The sequence below is a fragment of the Melospiza melodia genome, chromosome 12 (genome assembly GCF_035770615.1).
Source record: "Melospiza melodia melodia isolate bMelMel2 chromosome 12, bMelMel2.pri, whole genome shotgun sequence".
NCBI lineage: Eukaryota > Metazoa > Chordata > Aves > Passeriformes > Passerellidae > Melospiza > Melospiza melodia.
In genome coordinates this window covers 26,505,683-26,530,807 of record NC_086205.1, presented here as the reverse complement: position 1 = coordinate 26,530,807, position 25,125 = coordinate 26,505,683, and the positions used below count along the sequence as shown (strand labels likewise).

The window sequence follows — 25,125 nt, the reverse complement described above, 5'->3', positions numbered from 1 at the left end:
TAAAGAAGAGTTGGTTTTATTTTGCTTGACTTAAAAATATTTTGGTGTGAGACCTAAACTCCTCCTTGAAGAAAGGAGCTGGTTGGGTTCTCCTTTGTGGTGGTTGAATGTTAAATTCCACTTTTCTTTCACCGACATTATGCTAAAACGATAAACAGAAAGGTTTTATTGAATCTACGTGAGCAAACAGAATTTTTCAAAACAATTTCTGAATGAGGCCTGACATCCAAAGCGACTCTTCTAAAATATTTCTTATTATTTTGGTGTTCTGATTGAAATTCTTGCAAAGCAACGTTTTTATGGCTGCTCTTTCTGAACAGTAACTAATTACGTTGAAAGGATTACTGCTGTCATTTTAAGAGCAGCAAAACGTTGATAAAGTACAAAAATGGGGAGAGAGTTTGTGATTCGCAGTCTCGGAAGAGCAAATGGAATTAACCTGAAATAACTCTTTACATTGCTACAGTCAAAAATGGGCAGGATGGGCTATTTCCACAGAAGCTGCTGCAGCTTTATTTGCTTTGTTGCTTGATTTGCTCTCGCTCTGATTAAATTTGAATGTGGCTCTGCCTCTTACAGAAGGAAATATGGCTCAGCAGAGGACCCACAGATGGTGGTCCCTTGTTGAAGGCTGGAAGATGTCGCTGTGTGGGTCTCCGGAAGGTCTCTAAGGGAAGTAAAAGGGGATTTTTAAGGGATTCAAGGTGCTTTTCCTGCTCAGTTTGAGTTTCAGGGTCCTCTGTCAGCTCTTTGCACCCCTTGTGTGTGGTTTGGATGCTCTGTTCCCAATCCCAGTTTTGCTGTTGTATTCCTCACTCTTTCCTGAGGAAAACCAGGGTTTTCCTGGTTTTGGACTTGGAGGCTGCCCTGCTTTGGTTCTGGTGTATTTTGATTGGGCAGGAATTAGAGATTCTTTCCAGGGCAGGGACCAGATGGATTTGGGGTTGCTTGTGGCTGTTCTTCACTCAGCACCCTTGGGTTGTGACCCTCAGCCTTCTCCAGAGGGGGAATATAGCCATGATATTTTATGGAAAATCCTTTCCCTAGGATTTTTCCTCCTGAGAATCTGAGAGGCCTCAGGAACAAAATGCAAACAATGGTTATCTGCTGCTGTGGAATGGATGTGGTTGTTTCTAATTAATGGCCAATCACAGTCAGCTGTCTGGACTGTCTCAGTCACAAGCCTTTGTTATCATTCCTTTTCTACTCTTAGCCAGCCTTCTGATGAAATCCTTTCTTCTATTCTTTTAGTATAGTTTTAATGTAATATATATCATAAAATAATAAATCAGCCTTCTGAAACACGGAGTCAGATCCTCGTCTCTTCCCTCACCCCCAGACCCCTGTGGACACCACCACAGGGGATGTTTGCTGTGACAGAAAAGAGGGATTTTTGTCTTCCAAAATCCACAATTAAAGTCAGAGGAACTCTCCAGCTTGTGTATCTGATGGATTTGATGGCTCCAGCTGGATTTGGATGCAGACTCGGGAATGAATTTGAGGGTTATCCCAGCAGCTCCAGCAGGTGTGGCAATGTGCAACCTGCTTACCTGGTGGCTTTTGATTTTAATTCACACCTTCCTGAACAAAACTGAGCTCAAAGAATTGAACAGACCCCATCAGCTTTTGAAGAAAGACCTTGAGAGCTTGTGAGGAGAATTAGCAGAGGATGAAAGAGGCAGCGTGGAGGGTGTTGAGATGGAGATGAACTGCAGGGCGCTTCTCTAATTAGTTTAAGGATTTAATATTTTTTCCTATTTATGAACTTTTTATATAATTCTGCGGCCACATCTGAGGGTTTAGAGGACTTTATGGAATTTTTAGCTTCCTCCCCACCTCCTTATATTTTTTTAGGTCGAAAGGGCACTTTTGTTCTATTTGGAACAATGGCTTGGTGTTAGAATATAAAGAATAATATATATATATATATATATATATATATATTTATATATATAAATAGATTTTATATATATATAACACCAATGGCTTGGTGTTAGAATAAAAAGGGACAATCATAATAATAAATAAAAAGGGACAATCATAATAATAAATACCTTGCTTAGAACTTGCTGAGAGAGATCCTTCCCAGGGTTTTCTCAGGACCTTAGAGCTTGAATTGCCAGCTCTCCTCTGGAAGATTGTTCCATGGTCAAACATACCCTGAAGGACACTGAATTTTTCATTGGGTTTTAAATGTTGGTTTTTTTTTTCCCTCCAGCTTAAAACCATGCCTGATCACCAAACCATGCATCCTGTTGGACTGATTCATGCATAAAATTGCATTTTTAGCTGCATTTGCTACACTAAATGCATTTCCTTCCTCTCTTGCCAAAAGCTGATGCAGACCTGTGCTAAATGTTTTCCCAGGCAATAAGAAACTCTGTGATTATGCATAATTGTGATTAAAAACCATTATGTTAATATAATTGGTGTAAAGCCACTGGTTTGATTTGAGGAACCTGAGGGGGAAAAATCCATTTCAAAGAATTGTGGCGGCGCTTGTTTGTGTGCGAGAACCTCATCAAAAATATTGCAGCTAATTACACCCTGTTTTGTGAGATTTGTACACTGGAATTGTTAAACTGCACCCTGGGCTGCTCTGGGGGTGGTGCTTTTGTCATGTATTTGTCACGTTCATGGGAAAATTGTGCATTTTGGTTTTTTCAGATGGATCAGATTGTGCCTGCTAAGATAATGCCAATGGAATGGGAGCCTGTCAGGGGATAATGGCCCTGCCCTGGATGCTGTGGGGGCAAAGCTGGGACATCTATCAGAAATAAGCATTGAGGTAAAGCACAGACATTTATTTCCAAAGCCAAGAGGCTTTTATCCTGTCCAAACTGTCTATAGGATTTTTTTCTCCATATTTTTCCCCCCTTTACCTGCACCTACACCAAGTGAGTGATGGGCAGGATTCTGACATTTTGCTTTAATGGTGCTGCAGGGTTTTGTCTTGCTGAAAAGCTGTGCCCTGGTTAGGTCAAAGAGCAGATTCACATTTTTAGGAATGGAAGATGCAACCATTTCTGGAGAAATCTGGGAATCACAGCAAGATTCCTGCTTGTGTGTAAGGGATATTCAGATTTCCATGCAGGGGGAATGGGTTCCCATGGAGAGAGGGCAGGGTTAGGTGGAATATTGGGAAGGAATACACAGAGAATTTTGTGCATTTCCAGGGTTTTAAGCAAAGATTTTTGGGTTTCAGCCCAAAAATGGGGCTGCAGACGATGAAGGCAATCCCTGCACCATTCCTGCCCTCCAGCACTGGGACATGGGCACACATCCCTGGGGAGCTCCGAGCTGAGCGTGGTGTGTGGGCAGGAGAAGCAGCAGGACGGGGACCCTGGTGTCCCCCTGTGCCCTCCTGCTCCTGTGGGACAGGGACCAGGGCTGGCCTTGGCTGGGACAAGGGTTGGGCTCAGTCCTGGAGGGCTTTTCTGACCCAAAGCACTCCATGGGTGCTGCTCCTCAGCCCCTCTGAGCTGCCTCAGGTTCTGAGCTTGGCTCTGCAGTCAGGTCTGGAATTGTTTTCCAGGACATTCTGTGCTGACATTTCTGCTGTTGTTTCCCCCATGCTCCCCCATTATCCAGAAAAATGCTGGAGATTCCCAATGGGAACCTTCCCCTGTGCCACTGGAGCTGCTGGAGAGGAGATCCCACTGTGGCCAGACGCAGGGCTTTAAACTCTGAGGGGATTTATGGTGGATGTTGGGATGAAATTCCTCCCTGGAGGATGAGGAGGGCTGGGATGGGATTCCCAGAGCAACTGTGGCTGCCCCTGGATCCCTGAAGTGCCCAAGGCCAGGTTGGACAGGGCTTGGAGCAGCCTGGGGCAGTGGAAGTTGTCCCTGCCATGGCAAATCTTCCAAGATTTATTTATTCCACTTATGATGGAAAAGGGCAGCCCTGAGATTGGACCCCAAAAAAACAGCAATGAGAGACACGTAAAATATTTAAAGATTAAGCCAAAACCATAAATATCCTTATTGACAGTACTTAATTAGTTAATAAATCCTTAAAAAATGGTATAACTAAAAGTCTTAAGACCTTCTGAACCGTGCAGTGAAGATATGATTCCTACCTACATAAAAAATAAGAAAAAACAAATCACATCATCTGAACCAACTCAGAAATTCCTTCACCAACCCTCCCACTCAGAGTTTTTGCTGTTCCAGGGTTCCAGCAGCCTGGGATGGAGGGGGCACCTCAGGGCTTGGCACTGCTCCTCACTCAGTGGCTCTGAGGGCACTCGGGGTTTAATTGATGCTGGGATGCCCAGCAGGAGCTCATTGCAGTCGGCTCCAGGATCACAGCTTGTTCCTGAGGGGCTTGGATCACACCCCAGCAGCTGAGAGGATTTTATGCTCCCTGTTTGAGATGCACCTGCCAAGACTGGTGGAATAATGGGAAAAGGCTCCTTGACCCCAAACTCTGCTGCTGGCAACATCCTGGGGAGGAGAGGGGTGAAACATTTGCATTTACATGAGGTTTCCTGTTCATGAATGCATTACCCAGCAATTCTGGGGAGATAAGTGGTGGTGAGTGTTTATCTGGCCACTGTACAGAGCGAGGAGTTACTGAGATTGCTGCTGGAAGGAAAAATCAGTGTAGGAAAACTGCAGGAATTTGGGATGTGTGAACATCCCATGTGTGAATTTGGGATGATATTTTTGGGAATAACTTTTGGCATCCCAAACTTTGCCCAGTTTGGGAAATATTGCCGGTTGTGTGATGATCCCTGCAGCTCAGACCTCTGCCCCAAACCCACTCCCATCTCTCCATGTGGGAAAGAGCAAATCCAAGGTTTTGTCTGGGGGAGAGCCATGGATAGGGGAGCACTGGGGTGACCTCACCTGGAATCTTGTGAGCAGTTTTGGGGCATTGCAATGGAATAAAGAGAGATTCAGCTGTTAGAGAGGGTCCAGAGGAGGTCAGTGAACGTGGCCAAGGGTCTTGAGGGGAAGCAGGATGAGGAGCAGCTGAGGGCACTTGGAATGTTCAATTCCAAGGGGGAAACTCGTTGGCATCTGCAGCTTCCCAACACTGAATTCTCCTCTGGAACAGCTGGAGCTGGGCCAGGGGAGCTTTAGGTTGGATATCAGGGAAAGATTCTTCCCCCAGAGGGTGTTCAGGCACTGGAACACCCATTGCTCCTTTCAGGGAAGGAAAAAGATAATTTTAATAACTGATTATCAATTGTTCCCAGCTCAGAGCAACGTGGGTGCAGCATCACACACACAAAACCTGCTTTGTCCTCTTCTGAGCCTGCACAAGCTGGAGAAATAGATTTTGTTTTCTCGTTAATGAAATATTAATTACGTGTTTATATTTTGGTGTGGCCTAAAGTGAATATTAGAGTGCCCATAAATAAAACATTGCCAACTTTAATACAGGACGGGGTTTTCTCACATTTGTCTTAAATGAGCTCATTACAGTGGAGAAGGTAATAAATATTTGATTTCAGGGCATGTTAATGAGGCGCTTGCTCGTGAATTCAAAGTGTTTAGCAGAATTTTCTCTCCCCTTCAAACATGTTATATAGTGCAAACATTTTGAATTATTTAATCAGGAGGATCTTTAAGCACTCTGGTGCTGTGTTTAAAAACCCTAAACCCACAAAGCCACAGCAGCAATTAATGGCTGCAGCTTCCCAAACAGATGATAATTTGGTGAGTAATATTGTTTGTTTTCAATTGAGGGTTTCCACCAAGGGCTTCCCTGCCTTTGGAGCTCTCCCTGCACACGGCGATGGCACTCAGCCTGTGTGGGCACACTTCCAACAGGTTTTATTGGCATTTAACCCGCTGGGCTGTGCCTTCCAGGCTGTTTTAACACAGGTGCCAACTGTGGGGTTTAAGTTTTGCAGTTAAATCCATATTTAACTCACCAGTCTCCACCACATTCTCGTGGAATGGAGTTGGGAGGGTCCGGCCTGGTGGAATTTGGTTTCTCTTAAAGCTCTTCTTCTTCTCTCTGCCTGGCCTGGTGTGAAATTTACATATTGTTACACTCTGCGGTGTATAATTATGTAATTACGTAAGCATTATGATTATCAGTGTATTATGGAGGGAATTCCTGGCTGTGAGGATGGGCAGGGTTGGGATGGGATTCCCGGATTTGCTGTGGCTGCCCCTGGATCCCTGGCAGTGCCCGAGGCCAGGCTGGGCACTGGGGACAGTTGAAGATGTCCCTGCCATGGCAGGGGTGAGATGGGATGGGATTTCAGGTCCCTTCCCACCCAAACCACTCCACAATCCTATAAATATTCAGGGTTCATCCCAAGAAAATAAGGCCCTGGCTTGCTAAAAATTCCATAATTAGGCTTAGTCTGGAATGTTTATTAGAATAATAACCAAAATAGCCCCCCCCAAACCCAAGAAAACCCAAAAGTTATTCCAAGGATGAATGGTTTTAATTAGAAGTAGGTAAAGAGCACTTTAAAAAAGCTTTAATTTCAAGCACTTTCTGTATTTTAGTGCTCCTGGAAGGCAAAAAATATTAATTCCTGGAGCAAGGATTGGAGAAGTAATTTGGCTTGGCTTTAATTTAGTAATGATACAATCTAGCTATAATTAAATAGGAGCAAAAAAATCTGGGGAACAAAATTTAGTTAATTTAGGTGCAAACTTTGTTCCTCTGTAGTTAATTTGCTCTTTAAATTGGGAAGCATCACCATCCTCAGGTAAATAGAAGTGCAATCAACAACCCATAAATTCCCCAGTACTTTTAAAGTAGTTTGTGAGGGAAAAAGTGGTAGGAAAATCCTTAAATTAAGATTATCCTGGAACATAAACTTCTTTCTAGTTGAGAGGCCTGATTGTGACAAAAATGGAAATATTGTGATTTTTGTTTTTTGACTTTAAGATTTGAATCTGTTGTTTTTAAAATAAGTGTTTCTTGATTTTAATAAATTTGACTTTTTTGATTTTCCAGTCCATGAAGATTGTTGATACATTCAGAAACACAAAATCAAATTTCAAAATAATTTGCTAAATCTTCCACAATATCCTTGAAAATAAAATTTTAAAACTTGGAGAAGCCACATTCAAATTCATTTCTTGAAGAAGTTAGATGCCCATCCACAACAGACAGTTGGTAATGAGGAATCGTATGAATTAAGTTTTAAAATTTTTCTGCAGGAGCAGCAAATGCATGCATCTGGATAATTTGGCTCTGTCAATATTGATCCCTGCTTTTTGCAGTTGTTAATCCCTCTGGGAAATGGATTCTCTCTGTAATATTCCCTGAGCTGGTGTTGATTGTTGATTCTGCAGTTTTAATTCTGCTACTTTCACTTTTCTAAGAAGAAGGAGAAATTTTCTTAATCCCAGGCAGAGATAGAAGTGACAGCTAAAAATATTAAAATAAAAATAAAATTAAAAATAAAAATTAAAAAATTGGACTTTCCTGCCCTTCTCCAGCTCTTGGAACACTGCTGGTGTTGAGGAGGGAGGGTAAGCATGACAGCCTGTGGTCTTTGAAGTGTTTTATCAGTGCTCCTCAAAAATATCAAAGGAGAAACTTATTCCATGTAAAAATAATTCTGATTGCAGCCTCTTGGGCTGGATCTGATACAGCTCCCGTGCACCGTGAGGTGGCTTCCTGAATATTCAGTGGAAAATGGCATTTCCAGGGATGACATCTTTTTTCTGAGGTTGTTTTTAACTTTTGTGCCCATTTTTCAGTTTTGTTTTAATTTTGTTCTGGGGGCCATGGGTTCCCCCTTGGCTCCTAGGCTGTCAAACCCCCGTTTTAGCGGTTTAAATTCTACAAATTTCCATTGAACAAAGCTTCACTTTCCAGTGGTTGTGGGTGCCTGGAGTTCCAGAGTTTTGAGGCCATACCTCCCAAATTGGCAGCTTTTTGTTTGATGAAATGTCCAGCCCTGCTCATCCTCCTCTGACTTACTCACTGTTACCTCCTAGGGTGAATTTGCTTCTTCTGGGTGTCCTTTGGAATTATTTATTTTGTTCAAAATGAGAGAAGAACAGGATCCTATTTCACCTATTTGAACAGGTTTCTTAATTATTGAGAAAAAGGAATTTATGCAATTGTATTTTCAGATCCCTCCTCCTGGTCATTTTAAAACCACTTTATGGTTGGTGTAGAAATACATTTTCAACAACTTCTGTAAAGAAATCCTCTTTTGTATCTGTCTTAATTACTGGCTTATCTCTTATTTTTATTTTACTGTTCTTTCTATTTCATCCCCAATCCTCCATCCATCAAAAATCTTTCTAAATAGCTGAATAAAAAGTGCAAATTTTCCCCCTGTTTAATGCAAGCCAGGCTGTGATGGCTGTGACACCTCTTACTAGGAGAGAACAAAGAAACCACTCAGCTCCAAATAGTCCAAGTCTGCCTTGTCAGAGCTGGGGTATGGGGCCTATTAAAGCTTTATTGCAAAAGCAGTGGTGCTTAAACAAACTCACAGACCTCTGTGGGCCTCCTTCTGCATTGGCAGAAATAAAAAAATACTAAATAAAAATCTTTATACTTTGCAGAATGTCTCAGTGCAGCCTCTGAGCTGCCATGGGATAATTCTGCAGGTCCCAGCATTTTCTCATCCCAGTTTTGATCCCAATTCTGAACCCAGCATTTTCTGATCCCAATTCTGATCCCAGCATTTTCTGATCCCAGCATTTTCTGATCCCAGCATTTTCTGATCCCAGCATTTTCTGATCCCAGTTCTGATCCCAGCATTTTCCTGGGATCATTTGCTGCTGGAGGGACCTGGGAGAGGCTGGGCTGGGCAATTTTGACAGATCATGGAAAAGGCTTTTCCTTCCCGTTGACAGATGCTCAGGGAAGGGATTCCAAGAGCTCTTGGTGTTTTTTTGGGATCCTGAGCCAAGCCTGCACAACCCCAGCAAGGTCTGAGGCTGCACTCAAAGTGCCAGGGAAGGATCCAAGGGGATTTGCAAAACCATGGTTTATTCTGAATATCCAAATGGGAATTTGGGAATGGAGATGTTGGCTCCTCAGCCTGAAAGGGCGAACCATTAATGATCAGGTTTGCACCAGGGTTTAATTCCTGACATTTTAGTGCAGATCTGATTTATGGGGTTTATTGTTCCTCTTTAAGGGATGATGTGTCTGCATCCAAACCCAGGAGGTGCTCTGGGAGCTTAAAGGGAGGAAAGGGAAAATGGTTCCTTTTGGGAAGCCCAATTAGGGCGATAAATGGCACAGATGACTTCACTAATTTATGTTCCCTGTGATTTCTGGGATGAAACACAGCCCACAGGCTGTTCCTCTGCTCCTCAGGGCTTTGGGTAGTTTACTGTTTGTGGCTGTAAAAACACAACAGGGAATACCTGAACATATGCTGGAGCTAAATGGGAGCTGGGAAACAGCAAATGCCTCTTCCTGCAGTGTTGGTGTGCAGGACAAGGAGCTCTGACTCTCTCATTTCCAAACCCTGTTGGAAAACACTTCAGCAAGAGGTTCTGCCTCTTAAATACCTGAATTATCCCAGAAATTATCCTGAAAATCTCTTCTTGTTCATTAAAGCAAGCTTCCCCCTTGATGGGTTCATCTGTCAGGGCAGGACTCCACTGCCCACAGGGTTCCTTGGTTATTTAACATTTCCTTCAATATTCAAGGAGGAAAATAAATTAAAAAAAAAAAAAAAGGGAAATGATTGCACAGCTCTTGCAGCTCTCATCTAATAAAACATTGTCCTGTAAACCATTGAAGTGCCAGCACTCAGGGAGCTCTGGGTAAGGATGGGCTGAGCACCTGAAGTGGTTCCTGCTGGGATGAGCTGATCCAGCATCCCTGGGGTCTGTGGATGAGCTCATCAGGAATTCTGTGTCTGAATCCCTCTGAACAAAATGTTATTTAAATATGTTCCAAATGTTATTTAAAATATGATCCAAACTGGGAATCCACATAGTGATGGCTCCTGTGCTGAGCTGCAGTAAAATCCTTAAATCTTATGCTTAAAAGGAGAAATTTATGGGAAATGTTGGGTTCCTTTGGGATTTTGGGACAGGGAAGCTTGCCTGAAATGACTGAAATTCTCCTTCCTTATACTAAAAGGTAGAAATCTCAGAATTAATCTGATTCACAGGGATTTTCCAAAGTGAATTTTTGCTTTATTGTTCAGGACATTTGTGGTAAGTTTTAGATTCATTTTGAAATGATATCTGGATTAAATATTTTGAAGTTTATCCACTTTCATGGCTTTGCTGTTTCATTTCCATTTAAGTGGATTTAACGATAAGAAATCCTTTAAAAATGATCTCAAGATGTCTTTTAAGGACTCATTAATTAATTTCTTTGGCTTTTGAGATATGACAGCCTTATTTGTGTGTTTTCCTTGCTGCTGTGATGGCCTAGGAATGCTAAAATTGCTAAAACTAAATTACATCTCACTTTGCTCCGTTGACTTTGGCTCAATTGCTTTTATCAGCCAGCAGATGACACTTACAGGTCATTTGTCCTCATTGGGATTCTGAAGTGGCTGAGTCATTTTTTATTCATTCTGAAAGTATTTATTTTAATGATATTTTTGCCTGTTTTACTGTGGTTTTCAGTAAAGGGCCAGGTAGGCATTAAAGCTAACAGGCTGTTCCTAGCTGGTGACCAGGGTAATATTTATTTATGGAACCTCTGTGCCACTAAAGTTTCTCATTTGGTGGATGCAAAGTTTCTTCCACCAGTAGAATCCATCAAGATTCTGATGGGGAACATCAAGTTTCTAAATCCAGCTGCAACTTAAGGGACAAAATTAACATATTTCGGTTGTAGTTGTGCTCTGAATATTTCCTGTTTGTGTTATTAATGAGATAATGAATTTTTGTGGGATCCCAGGGAAAGGGACCTTAAAGGTTTCATTCCAGGCTGGCAGCTGATGGATCTGGGAGTGAGGAATGCTGGTTTAATCCAATTCCATGGAATCACAGAAGAGTTTGAGTTGGAATTGGCCTCTGGAGATCCTCTGCTCCAACCCCTCTGCATCCAGAGCATCTTACACAGGAGCGCATCCAGGTGGGGCTGGAATGACTCCAGAGAGGGAATTTCCAATACAAAAATGTGGAGAACTCGGGGCCAGCTTGGGGCCAGCAGGCAGAAATTGAATTTGTTTTAAAAAGTGGTGAAACCACATCAAGGTTCACCTCCTTTCCTAGTAATAGGCATTTTTCTCAAATGCTGTTCCAAAATACCTAGTCTGAGTTCTGTGGTTTTCCCCTCGTGGTTTCCATTGTGAAGGAAGATGACCCAAATTTTTAGAAGAATTATAAAAGTTCCTGCAATCCTTTTTCCCCTTTTAACACCCAACAAGAAGCCACAAACCACTCCCAAAGGAAGCTGAGCCCTGGATTTGCCCTCTGGGTGTGGAATCACCATCAGCCCCTCAGAGAGCTGCTCCCATGGAGAGCAAACAGCAAAAACCTCATCAGCACCAAACTGCTCCTGTACGTGCTGGAATTGTTGCCATAACAAAGTTCTGTTGGAGAGGCTGGGTAAAAACTGATTTTTATTTATATTTTTTCCCAGATACTTGCTTTGGAAACCCTTCCCAGCCTGAAAATGGGAGCACTTCCCAAAGCTCCAGGACTGAGGCAGTCAGGTAAATTTTACTGGGGGAGGAAATGGATGAATTTTGACTTTGGAGCTGTGGGAGGAAAAGCAAAAGAGCTCTTGTCAGACACCTGTAGTTCAAAGGCACTTCACGTGGCCTGGCTGTGCCTAAATCATCCTCATTTGCAATTCAGCTCTCGGGGATGAGGAGTTTCCTTCCATTTGGGCTCCACAGGGGGCTCTCAGGAAAGGCTGGAGCCAGCTCAGAGAATCGCTGGAGTTAATGCAGAAATGAGCCCGGGGGTTAATGGAGCTACAGGAGCAGCCTTGGAGATGGAAAGGCAGGAGGCCAAAATCAGATTTAAAGGATATTTATTGGGAGGAATTAGGCCTTTATTAAAGACCTGCATTTCCAGATCACAGAGTGATCGGTCATTTTTAAAGAGGCATTGAGCAGTGGAGATTAGAGAGATTTGGGGATTTTTTTTGGGTGAGTTTTTTACATGTTGAAAGGTTCATGGAATCACAGAATGATTTTGGCCGGGAAGTGACCTTAAAGCTCATCCCTTTCCATCCCTGGATGGGCAGGGACAACTTCCACTGCCCCAGGCTGCTCCAAGCCCTGTCCAACCTGGCCTTGGGCACTTCAGGGATCCAGGGGCAGCCACAGCTGTGCCAGGGCCTGCCCACCCTCCCAGGGGGGAATTTCACCCCAACATCCACCATAAATCCCCTCAGAGTTTAAAGCCCTGCGTCTGGCCACAGTGGGATCTCCTCTCCAGCAGCTCCAGTGGCACAGGTGAAGTTTCCCACTGGGAATCTCCAGCATTTTTCTGGATAATGAGGGAGCATGGGGGAAACAACAGCAGAAATGTCAGCACAGAATGTCCTGGAAAACAATTCCAGACCTGACTGCAGAGCCAGAGGGGCTGAGGAAGCTCAGAGGGGCTGAGGAGCAGCACCCATGGAGTGCTTTGGGTCAGAAAAGCCCTCCAGGACTGAGCCCAACCCTTGTCCCAGCCAAGGCCAGCCCTGGTCCCTGTCCCACAGGAGCAGGAGGGCACAGGGGGACACCAGGGTCCCCGTCCTGCTGCTTCTCCTGCCCACACACCACGCTCAGCTCGGAGCTCCCCAGGGATGTGTGCCTATGTCCCAGTGCTGGAGGGCAGGAATGGTGCAGGGATTGCCTTCATTGTCTGCAGCCCCATTTTTGGGCTCAAAACCAAAAAACTTTGCTTAAAACCCTGCAAATTTGTTGTGTGATAGTTTGGAGCTGTGTCTTGGTGCTGGAGCTCGGCCTCCTGCACTCAGGGGAGCCTTTAAGGTAGCAGGGCATTGAGAGAGGCTTGGGTTGAAACTTGTCAAGGGGAAATAACAACCTGCAATTGCTCAGCTTCCTGATTAAACAGCCCACAACAGCGCCTGGCTGAGAGCAATGTTTTCTCAAGCATTAGTGATACTTTAATTCAACACTGCAACAACAACAAAAAAATGGATTTTATTGCTCTCTATTTTATGGATCATGAATTTAACTGAGCTAAATAGCCAAAGTCCAGGTGAATAATGCTGCTTTAGTGATCTGCTGACCACATTTCCTCCTGCATTTCACTAACTATTTATTTTTTGTTCTGCTTACTCAGCTTCTCACATTTTGAACTCCAAAGAACAGCAAAGAAACCGAGGCACCTGCTCTGGTAGGTTTTTCCTCTTCTAAATGGATTTCAGTCAAACTTTGAAGACTATTTGTTTTTGGGCCCAGTTTGGTAGATATGTCAAATGAATTTGTTTATGATCCTTTTCCTTTTCCCTTTCTTTTTTCCCTTTTTCACTTTTTCCCTTTTTCCCTCTTTCCCTTTCCCTTTTCTCTTTTCCCTTTTCCCTTTCCTTTCCCCTTCCCTCCTTCCAGAATTTTGCCTTTTGAGGGCCACGGTATAGACAGCAAAACATCCTAAAGTTGTTTCTTTGATGAAATGCTACCTGTGTTTCCCACCCCTAAATTTAATAAATAATAAACCATTAAAATTTAATGAATACAAAGCCAGTGCATGATTGAGTTTTTGGAATTTGGCTGCTTTTCCATCCCTGCTGTCCCTGCTCTGGAGCTGGGATATTTTAGTGGGTGATTCATGGCCCCATTACTGCCTTTTTTCCTTTAAGAGCACCTGGAGGGACAATGTTTCACCATTACCCTGAAGAGCTGAGCTGCTTTTTTGCATAGCTCCAAATCTCCCATTTAATTCCACTTTCATTTAAATGTTTCCCTGTTAACTTTCTGCATTATTTTTTCTGCTTAAAAGAACTTTCTTTGTTTTGTACCCTCTAAACTTCACCAAGGGAACGTGAAATTGGGTCAAGCTCCAGTTTTATTTTGTTCTGCTGCAACGTTTTATTCCCCATGTGAAATTATTTTGTTTATAGGAGTTGCCAGTGGTAAATTCAGCTTGATGTTTCAGCTGGGAAAGGTTGCACATTCCTGGTGTGCCAAATTCCTGCTCCCACTTCTCTGAGCAGTTGGAAATGGCCTTTTTTGGGAGTGGTACAAATAATTAAGGCAACTTTTGTGTTGGACTAAAATATTTCAGTTTGGAAGTATCAGCTCCTTTAACAACATTTGGAGTAAATATCCCAAAAAAGCATCAAATTCTGCTCTTTTGCTGAGTCCTACCAGGAGATTTTGTGGTTTTCTGGGAAGGGAATTGTGATGGGATGAGGTTGGTGGTTGTGTGTGCAGCTCACTGCTCGTTATTCCACATCTCCCAAAATATTTGGGGAATATCAAACCTTGGAGGGGAAGACAATTGGATTAACTGCTCCCAGATGTATTATGTACCTGGATCCACTAAAATAAAAACCATTAACTTCCTCCAAACTTTGGGAAATGGATCTGTTATTGCTGAAATTTTAAATGAATTAATGTTCAGTGATTAAGAACTTTTAAAAAAGGGGAGGAAATCCATGAACAATCTTCATAATTTTCTAATTAACGCGCAGGATCTGAAACAAATTTAATCTTTTAAAGCTGAAATTTCATGAAGGAGCAAGAGAAAAGCGTGTCCCACAAAATAGTTAATTATTTCAATTTAAAGTTTTTGATTTTGAGCGTTGGAAAACTTCCTGCACATTTATGTGCTCAAACAATTTCTGTATTTTCACCTTAAATTTGGGCTGTTTTGGGAGGAAAGGGAAGGGGGAAAGGCGTGAGAACCCTGAAGGAAGAGGCTGTGGATGCTGCAGAACATCCTTTGAAGGCCTCAGGACATCTCCAGAGAGGTTTTGTAGAGCAAACAAACCTCATGAGATCCTTGTCTGCTGCAGTAAGGTAGAAAAATGATAAAAAAATGCTTAATAAAGTCAAGGAATCAGTGGCTGGCCTTGTCAAATCCAGCATTTTGCAAGTTCCATGTGGAAGCAATCCTGTGTGAGCAGTTCATTAACACAACAATCCATTCCTGGGGAAAAACAACCAGCACCTGGATAAACTGTTTGTACACCCTGAAAAAAATGAAAACTCTCTCTCACAAACAACTTTCAGCACATACACACCAAGGGTTTGAGTGACCAATAAATACAGAATAACAACTTGTTACTGACCAATGAAGGGACTGGCAAGAGAGCTCCTGACCCATGGGAGTCACACACAGGGCTGTAAAACTGGATAAAAATGTGAATTAAGAATGGGAATTTTCTCCAGTATGAAGAAAATGGGCTCCATGTGATTTATTCCCACACTCATCCATGGGATATTTGGAGTTTTCCAGGAGTTTGCCTCCCATTCTGGGTGTTCCTGTATCAGTCACAGCCAGGATTGCTCTGGGCCAGGCGATGAGGCTGGAGCTGCAGGGAACACACAGAAAATGTGTGGAAAATCACAGTGCCAGGGGTTTGTTCCTTGCTGGAGTGAGATAAAGAGGAGCAGCAGCACTGACCAGACAGCCCTCAGGACATATTTGGGTTTTTTCCTTGAAATCTCCTTGCTTTACCACCATTATTTTTTTTTCATGAGGGACTTAATGGCATTTAAAAATATTTTAAATGAGGGACTTAATGACATTTAAAATACTTTAAATTAAGAAATGCGAAAATCAGTGTAGGAGAGAGAAGAAGTAAAATGAGTCGATAAAACTTTAAAATAAATTAATATTTATAATGATTTTGCTGATATTGTTGCATTACTGAATGCACTGGCTGGAGTAATTAGTACAAGCTGCAATTAAAATAATAATGCTAAAAGATGGTTTTAATTTCTTTCATCTTCTATTAAAATGATTTTTTCCAGGATATTCTCTGATTTCCCATTGAATCTTCCAGATTTATTTTACTTAAAATGAATGGTGTAATTGAAAAAAAATTAAATAATTGATTGCTGTTTTGTGGGACACTCTTTCCTCTTGCTCCTTCATAGAATATTAGCTCCAAAAGCTTAAATTTGTTTAATATCCTGCATGTTAATTAGGAAATGATGAAGATTTTCCAGGCACAAGCATAAATTTTAAAAGTGATGCTGAAATCCTACCCACAGATAATAAACCCCAGTTATATCACCAATAATTGTGTTGTTAAAATGGATACTTTCAATCACTTATAAAGCAAGAAATTTGGTTCTGGAGCTGAAATAGGAACAACACTTCCTTCTTCTGTTTCAGCTTCATAGGTGTTTAATGAAATATTTGCATGGTGAGCTTTAGGAGCAACAATCCCATAAATCAGGTGGAGATTAGGAGAATAGAGGGCAGATTTAAAGGCTAAATAGGAATTTTTTTCTCTCCCTGGAAAATGGGATTTGGGGTGTCCAGAGGTGTTCAGGAGTGTCTGTGCCCTGCTGAGGGTAAGGACAGGCAGGTGCCAACTACAACATGGTTTCCATGAGAAAATGGGACTTTTTGGAGTTTTTCATGGAAATATTAGAGGAATGACTCCAGAGGAGGCACCAGGATGATCAGAGGGATGGAGGAACTCTGCTGGGAGAAAAGGCTGGGAGAGCTGGGATTGTTCACCTGGAGAGGAGAAGCTTTGGGTGAGCTCAGGGTGGCCTGGAGGAGCTGCAGGAAACATGGAGAGATACTTTGGAGAAGGGATGGAGGGACAGGACACAGGGAATGGCTGCAAATGGACAGAGAGCAGGGTTAGATGGGATTTGGGAAGGAATTCCCAGAGCAGCTGTGGCTGCCCCTGCATCCCTGGCAGTGTCCAAGGCCAGGCTGGACACTGGGGCTGGGAGCACCTGGCACAGTGGGAGGTGTCCCTGCCATGGCAGGGTGGCACTGGGTGGGATTTCAGGTCCCTTCCATCCCAAACCATTCCATGATTCTCTGATAAGGAGAATTCCCACTTGCCAGGCTCCAGTTTCATCAGTGCTTCATGATCTTCACTCCTATTTTGGCTTAAGGGTTGTTTAAATGAATAAAACTTGAGAGCAACTGAACCAAAGCTCTGAGTTAAACGGGGAGGTTTCAATGCAGTAAACATCCATGGAGCTCCAAAATTCCCCACTTCAATGCAGTAAACATCCATGGAGCTCCAAAATTCCCCGTTCCTTTGTTTCCTGTTCCTTTCTTTCCAAGCTTTTACCAACAGCAATGGCCACGTTGGTGATTACAGCACTGCAGATTTTCCAAATGCCTTTTTTGCTGTCCTTTAGCACAGCCCTCATCCCTTCTCCTTCGGGATGTTATAACATGAGAAAATTGCCTCCAAGATTGCTGTGTTTTAAGGCATTTTCTGAAGCGCCTCTAGTTTAAAAAAACATCATTTTGTGGGAATGACAGCTTGATGCTCTATGAATATCCCTGCTCCCATCCCCACCACCGTGGCAGCCTCGAGCAGTTTATTCACCACACACTCCCAAGGAATTTGGATTTTGTAGCCTGCAAGGTCAGGCACGCTGGTGGGAAGAGTCCTCCTTTTTCCCTTGGAATTTGGGAAAGCAAAGTGGATTCTTTTTTCATGGAATCACAGAATTCGTTAGGTTGGGAAGGATCTCGGGGATCCCTGAAGTGCCAAATCCAGAGGGCTTTTAAATCCCCTGGGAAGCTGTGCCAGCTTGGACAACCCTTTCTGTGGAGAAATTTTCTGTAATATCCAACCTAAACCTCCCCTGGAAGGGGGACCAGATCCAGGTTGGAACCTCCCAACAAACTTGAGATCATTTCCTCTTGTCCTGTTGCTGATTTCTGGGGAAAAACTGACCCCAACTTCCCTTCAGGTGATTGTAGAGAGAAATAAATTCCCTTCTGGGCCTCCTTTTCTCTTGGGATGCAGAGTTTGTGCTTCCTTCAGGCTTTTCCATGTTCCTTCAGGTTTTTCCAGGTTCCTGCAGATTTTTCTGAGTTCCTTCAGGCTTTTCCAGGTTCCTTTAGGTTTTTCCCAGTTCCTTTAGGCTTTTCTGGGTTCTTTCAGGTTCCTTCAGGCCTTTCCAGTTTTTTTCAGTTTTTTCTAGCTTCCTTCAGGTTTTTCCAGGTTCCTTCAGGTTTTTCCAGGTTCCTTCATGTTTTTCTGTGTTCCTTCAGGCTTTTCCAGGTTCCTTTAATTTTTTTCCAGGTTCCTCCAGGCTTTACCAGGTTCCTTCAAGTTTTTCCAGGTTCCTTCAGGCTTTTACAGGTTCCTTTATGCTTTTCCAGGCTGGGATGCAAAGGCAGGAGTCTCTGAGAATGAATAATTCAGCACAAATCACGCTCAAGGTCCATGGCTGCAGAGCTGGCTTGACCCAACAGTCTCAGCAGTTCTAACAAATGATGTGAAAAATCAAATAGAAAAGTGCGATAGCTCGGGTTAACCAAAAGGTTGAAATTTCCCTTAAAAAATAAATAGGGAAACAGATTCAGAAAAATGGGTTTGGCTGTGCCCACCCCTCAGAGGGGTGATCCTGCCTGATGTGGAATCTGGGAAAAGAAATGGATCTCATTTGCTGCTTCTGAACACAAAGCTGTGATTTATTCTAGTAAAATTACTTAGAAAATATTTGAAAAAAAAAGGAAAAAAATCCATCAAACTTCATTATTGTACAGGGAAAATGGCATTGAGAAAGAATTAATGGCTGAGAATTAAAGGTTTCATTGATTGATCAAACTCTCCTCCATGAGGGACATTCCCAGAGTGGTTGGCCCAGCCCTGAAGGTCTCAAATGGGGCTTGAAGGATTTAATATTCTGCAAGATTCATTATTTAATGCTTAATATGTCTTGAAAATGTCTTGTTTGTCATTTAAGAAGATGGCACATTGTTTTAATTCCCATTTTTTACCCTTTGGGTTGTGCATTGGGTATTAACTCTACTCAGATCTCAGCAGAACAGCTCAGAATGGCTGGGTTGGTGTAATTAAAATCTGTGCTAAATTAACCTCATTAGCAGCTCTCTTAGACTCTTCTCATATTTCTCCTTCCTATTAATAAGAGGTTAAATTTCCAGCAGATTACATTGGATTATCATGGGTGGAATACTTCAAAAAACTGCTTTGTGCTCTGTAAGTTCTTTTTCCCCACTTTTTTCCCTGGTTATTTAACCACCAGTTCTTTTTCTCCACTTTTTTTTTCTGGTTATTCAACAACCCTAAAAATGAGATTGAACCCAAAAAAAAAATAAAACTATGCATAAAGCAAGATTTTTGTTCATATAGGACTCAATTAATCCTGTTGGATTAATTCCTCTTTTGTTAGAACTTGTGTTTCTAAAACATTGCAGGCTCACAGGTGACTTTTTAAATTTTCTTAGAAGAAGGAGGATTTGATACATTTACATTTTTAAAACAAAATCAGTTCCTAGCACGAGTGAAAAGCCAATTTTGTCCAGCATTTCTTGCACATGCAGCGTCTAAAATAGCTGCATGAGGATGGAGCAAAGTTTAAATGTTTTTGTTTTTTTTTCCCTCTGCTTCTTCACAGTTATATTTTTGAGCTCTCTGCTCTCTCTCTCTATCCTGGAAAATTTTTGGGAAATGGAGGAGGGTAAAAAGTGATGAATTCCAGGTCGGGAGGGCACTGAGTTAAATACAGGCAGTGAGTTCTTCCTGAAATATTCTCCTGTTTTCCAGATTGGTTATGGGTACTCAGGAGGATTTAGCAAGACATAGGGATGCTTGAGAATTCCCAGATCCTTCACTCAAGCAGGAATTCTCAGTTTTTATTGCATTTCCCTGGCAGGTGTGGAGCAAGGAGTGGAATGTGCACCCCACAGCCTGCAGGAATTATTCATCCTCTGGAATTTGGTGTGAATTCTGCAGCCATTCCCGTGGTTTTGCCTTGGAGATTCTGTAATTATCCTGAATTAATATCACCCCATTTAGGCACTAATGGTGTTAAGCAGCAGATGAAGTACAACCATTAATGGTAAACAAGCAAGAGGGGGGAAAAAGGGATTTATTCAATGCCCAGCATCCCAGTTTATCCATTCCTGGGTAACTCCCTGCTCCCACAGCCAGCAGAAAGGAAGGAAACATTTGACTTATTCATATAATGGAGATCAATGCAATCTGTGAGCACAAGGTTGAGGGAACAACATAATTACCCTGCATTTGTTGATGCAAGGAGCAGAGCCGTTTTAATTAGTGCCTTAAATTGGGAAGGACCTGGAAAGAAATTGGGAGCTTTGCTTGGAGCTGGAATTTGTTCTGTGGGATCCTTTTGTGGGATTCTTTTCCTCCTTTAATGATTCTTCTGTGGGATTCTGTTCCTCCTTCAGTGAGTAATGATGATGTGTCAGTGGTTGTGTTGAGTTTAATCAGGAAAATAGAGGAAAAATATAGAATGGGAACATTTGGATCCCACAAAACATATAAACTTCCTATTTATTTTTCCTGGATCCCTTCAGGAGAAGGTTCTGGGCTTTTTAAGGGGGAATAAAACCAGCAGTGGCCTGGTCTTGAGCTGAAGGTGCCAAAAAGCAACACTTTGCCAGCAGAAACCTCATTAATTTATTCTTTTTTCTGGCCAAGGTGTCCTGTCCTTGCTGATTATCCAGGGAATGGCTGAGCCAGGTGGGACCTGGACCTGCCACATTTCCAAATTCCCTCTTCTTCCATTGGGGAGTGCTCAGCTCCTGAAGGGGAGAACTTAGAGCAGAAAGCCAGGAATGAAATTTCCATTATTTCCTCTGGGTTTTTATTTGCCTTTCAATGATTCTGTTGATAGAAATGAGCTCCCAGCTCTGCTCCCCAGCAATAACTGGCATTCTTTGAATTTTCCATTGGGTTTGACATCCACACTTGCCCATTTTTTGCCAGGATGTTTTTCCTAATTAAAAGCACTCTCCAGAGGCTGGCAGATCCCCACCTGAGCCCTTTAGGATACCTAAAAAATTCTGAATTTTTGCATTTTGGGGAGGCTGCCTCAGCCTCTGTATTGTTTATCATGGAGTGGAGGTGCTTTTATTTCCTCTCCTGGTTTATTTCCTTTCCTGTTTTCCTTGCAGGAACCAGGGAATCCCAGGTGGAAGCAGCTGAAGTGAAGGAGCAGCTCGGACTGATTTGAATTGCTCAGGACAGGGCAGGAGACAGCATCTTCCCAGTGGGGTTATTTACCAGCTCCACTCCAGGATTTCTTTAGAAATATGAACATTTAGCAAGGCCTTGGCAATGACAAACGGGACTGAAGCTCATCCAGGCGTTTGCATCCCAATATTCCCCAAACTGTGAGCATTGTTTATATTTCTACATGTTTCTGTCTCCCTGGTGTTCCTCCCCAGAAGAAGGGGCTGATCTGGGGTGTTCCAGAACAATTCTCTGATGTGTTTTCAGCTGTTCAAGTTCGGTTTTCCTCAGGGCTCTGGCAGGTGTGGGGATGAGCACTGAGCACTGACCTCACTGCAATCTCTGCCTTTACCAAGAGCCAAATTAATGCTGTTGGTTTTATAACCCTGCCTTTGTCTACATGTTGTTAATTACCCTGATTATCTTGTCTTGTGCTGTTTAATTGTTGGTAGCTGAAAGGCCATTTTATCCTGTCTCAGGCTTTCCTAGCTCATCCTCGGTGGCTGCAAAGAAGTTTTGAATTATTTTGGGGCAATCTGGGCACTTTTTTAGTCTGAGTTTCACGTTGGAGTAGTTCAGAATTCCTCGGATCTGAAGGAAAGTCTGAGCAAGGTGGAGAAGAACTGGAGAGACAGGACAAGGGGGAAAGGCTTCAAACGGGCAGAAAGGAAATTTGGGTTAAATATGGAAGAAATTCTTCCTTGCGAGGGTGGGGAGGGGCTGGGATGGAATTCCAGAGCAGCTGTGGCTGCCCCTGGATCCATGGAAGTGTCCAAGGCCGGGCTGGACAGGGATTGGAGCAGCCTGGGACATTGGAAAGTGTCCCTGCTTTGGCAGGGGTGGAAAAAAATAATGTTTAAGGTCCCTTCCAACCCAAATAATTCTGTGATTCCATCATCCTTTTAACATGCAAAAAACCCACCCAAAAAATCCCCAAATCCCTCTAGTCTTTATTGTTGAATGTCCATTTAGAAAGCACTCTGTGACCTGGAAATGCAGGTCTTTAAAAAAGGCCCTAAATCCAAGAATAACTTATAATAAACTTTCTTCTGGCAGAACATTCCTACAATAATTTTCCTTAATCCCATATTGGAAGGGCTTCCTGCCTTTGGGATTTCTCCTGTGGGACGACACTCTTCCTCTTGAAAAAGCTGATTTTGTTGAATTTATTTTTTTTTTTTTTCGCGATCAAAACAACTTTTCGATGTTTTCTTGCTGCATTAACAGGCTGAAATTGCTACTAAAAGTATCAGCCAATTAGCAACTCTTTAATCTCCTGCATTGTTTGTCACCACGGTGTGACAAAGTGACAGCCTGCCACGCTAATTAGCTGCCTTCTGCCAGGGGAAAATTGCTCCTGTTTGACAAATAATTCAAGTTAGAGAAGGACGAGGAAGTCTGAAAACGAAGTTATTCATGCAAAGACACATCAGAGAGCACCCAGGGCTCAGGTAATTGGTGAGGGCAGGGAGGACCTCTCACCTTTCTGTAATAAATCAGAAAATTATTGAGTGGAAGGGATGAGGTGATTTTTAACAGCCTGAAATGGGCGCAGGGTTCAGAGTGTTGTTTCAGGAGCTTCACTGGTGCTGGGGAAAGTTGGGTTTCTGGAGGTTGTTGGTGTTTATTCAGCTTGAAAAGCATCTAAGCTGCTCCTGACCTCCCTTGTGAGCCTTTTAAAGGCGACTTTTCACCTCAGAATTCAGTGTTCCCATGGAAAACCCCAGGCCTGGAAAGAAGAAAGATTCAGGAGAATCAGAAAGACAAAGGAGAGCTCCAGAGCTGCCCTCCAAAAATGCTTTTGAGAGCTTCAGATGAGCCTAAATCAGTTTGTGTCCGTGAGAAAACTGCTTTGGATCCAGTCACAGCCTGGATGAGGAGTCCTTGGAGCATTTGTTTTGGGGAAATGAGAAGTTCAAGGAGCTGAGCAAAAATATTCAACAGGAATCAGAAAGCAAATAATGATTTTTGTTGCTTGTATGGCAATCAAATTGCTTTTGTCATCTTTTTTTGATATAAAATACAGCCAATTTAATGAAGTTTGGTGTTTCCAGCTTTTTTCAAACCTGAACTCCTTGCAAAAAAAAAAATTAGAAATGAATTGAGAAGAAAATAATCCTTAAATATCTGCAAAGCTGACTCAGATTTCATTTTAGGTGCTGGAATTTGAACTAAAAAAGTGGCAAATAAAACAATTCTGCTTTTGGATACTTGGTAAAAGAGGAGGAGTTGATTTTTGTGGATTGAGCTCCTATGGGAGGGCAGGTGAAAGCTGCATTCTCAGCTGAGCACTCCACGCTGGAAAATTTGGGAAAAGCAGGAATGCCTTCCCAGCAGAGCAACACAAATGATGGAAGGACCAAAGAGATTGATGGCTTGGTGGGTGAAGAATTATTAAGGGAGCTTAAATTTGAATTTCTTGCCCATGTAAATGATGGATCCCAGACATGGCAGGAGCTCTCCCGAGTCAGTGATGGATTGGGAGGAGTGAAGGAAGAGGATGAAAAGAGTGATGATGTGCTGGGGCAGCAGGAGCAGCGATTCTGGTGAGATCAGCAGGACGGGAGCTGCATCTCCTCTCTGGCAGCTGATGCTCACAAAAAAACCAAGGCAAAGAAATCTCTGGTGGATAATTATGGCTTTATCTGTCTGAGGAGAGGAGTTTACGGCTTTACGTCTGTGGATGGGAAGGTGGAAAGTAATTAGGACAAAAGGAACTTTTAGAAAAGGTTTGCTAATTTGTATGGCTGCAGAATCCTTGGTTAATTCACCACATCTAACTGGGAAGTTTTTGGCGTCCAGCTCTGACAGATTTGGGATAGAGCTGCTGGAAATTTGCTGTAAAACATTCCAGTACACACAGTGAAACCACAGCCTGGTTGGGATTTGCACCAAAATGGATTCTGGGCGCCAAAATTTCAGTTTCTCTCTCTGAATTGTGACATTTGGGTCCTTAGAAGTCAACATCAAAACTCCCAGGGATACCACTGAGGGCTGTATTCCCTGAAAAATAAAATGGGAATTTGCCCAAGTGGAAAGTGAGCAGAAGCCCAAGAAGGAACGTGGGAAATTGATTTTTTTTCCAGCTAATAACCTGAGAAACATTTATAAAGTATTATAACCAAGAAATAAGTTAACTTCTGATGAAACAGCATTAAGTTTTACATCTTTTGTTTCTCACTATTCATCGAGACTGATAATAAAATAAAATCTTTTAAAACACCTCTCAGATACTCTGTCTCTATAAAAACTAAGAAAAGCATCAAAGGAGCTCCAGGATTTTTCCCTGCCAGCTGTGAGGATCTGACAGAAGGTGTTGGGCACAAGTGTCCTTGAGCTCAGAGACAAAAACCTCTGATGTATTTATGACTTTTTAATTATTTAATGAGTTCTGCTGCAGTCCTCGCCCTCTTTCCTGATGAGCCCTGTAGGGTCAAGGCCTCCTGGAGAAACACCTGGGGATGCTGGAATTTCACCCAGTGCCAATCCCAAACCCTGTAAATTGGATTAATTACTGGAAGAACCCACAACCATCTCCAGTTTTAGCTGGAGCCACGCTCAAACGAAATTGTTTTCTTTCCTATTTCCCTTTCCCTGCGGGCAATCTGCGAGTGCATAATGTGAAATATCAGCGGGAACCGCTCCTCAGAGTGATTCAGGATTCTTTTCCAGCTCCTGCTCCCAATTTTCAGTCAATCACAGACCATAATAGGCTATTTGTCACCACGGATATCTGTATACATAAAAGATAAGTAGGTGCTGAATATCTGCTTTTACCAATGTTCCGAGCACTGCCAGTGATATATTATTTTCTTTTATCTCCTCTGTGTATCTCTGTAGCAGGGGAGTGTCACTGGGTGTATCCCAGTGCAACGGGATGGATTTTAATCAACTGCTGGGAAAATGAGATATTACAGGAGGATGAGAATGGCTGCTTGATAAAAACACCTCTTTAAAAGTAAAATTCTGCAGCGTTCTGGGGTTTGGCACCGGTGTCAAGGGCTGAATAAAAATGACATTAAAAAAATAATCGAGCTTGAGGTATTTTTCTCAGGGTAGAAAAAGCAGGAGCTATTCCAGCCAAAAAGAGGCTTCTTGGGACATCCAAGGTGAAAATAGGAATGAATTCTCTAAAAG

At 42.6% G+C, this 25,125-nt stretch overlaps 1 long non-coding RNA gene across 1 annotated transcript; it reads left to right on the top strand.

The window, feature by feature from the left end:
• Nucleotides 1-11,507: 11,507 nt before the first annotated feature.
• On the top strand, nucleotides 11,508-24,831 carry LOC134423889 (uncharacterized). Its single transcript, XR_010029218.1, has 4 exons — nucleotides 11,508-11,578; nucleotides 13,170-13,223; nucleotides 19,664-19,773; nucleotides 20,931-24,831. It is a non-coding gene; the product is annotated as an uncharacterized LOC134423889 (long non-coding RNA).
• The last annotated feature ends 294 nt before the right edge of the window (nucleotides 24,832-25,125 follow it).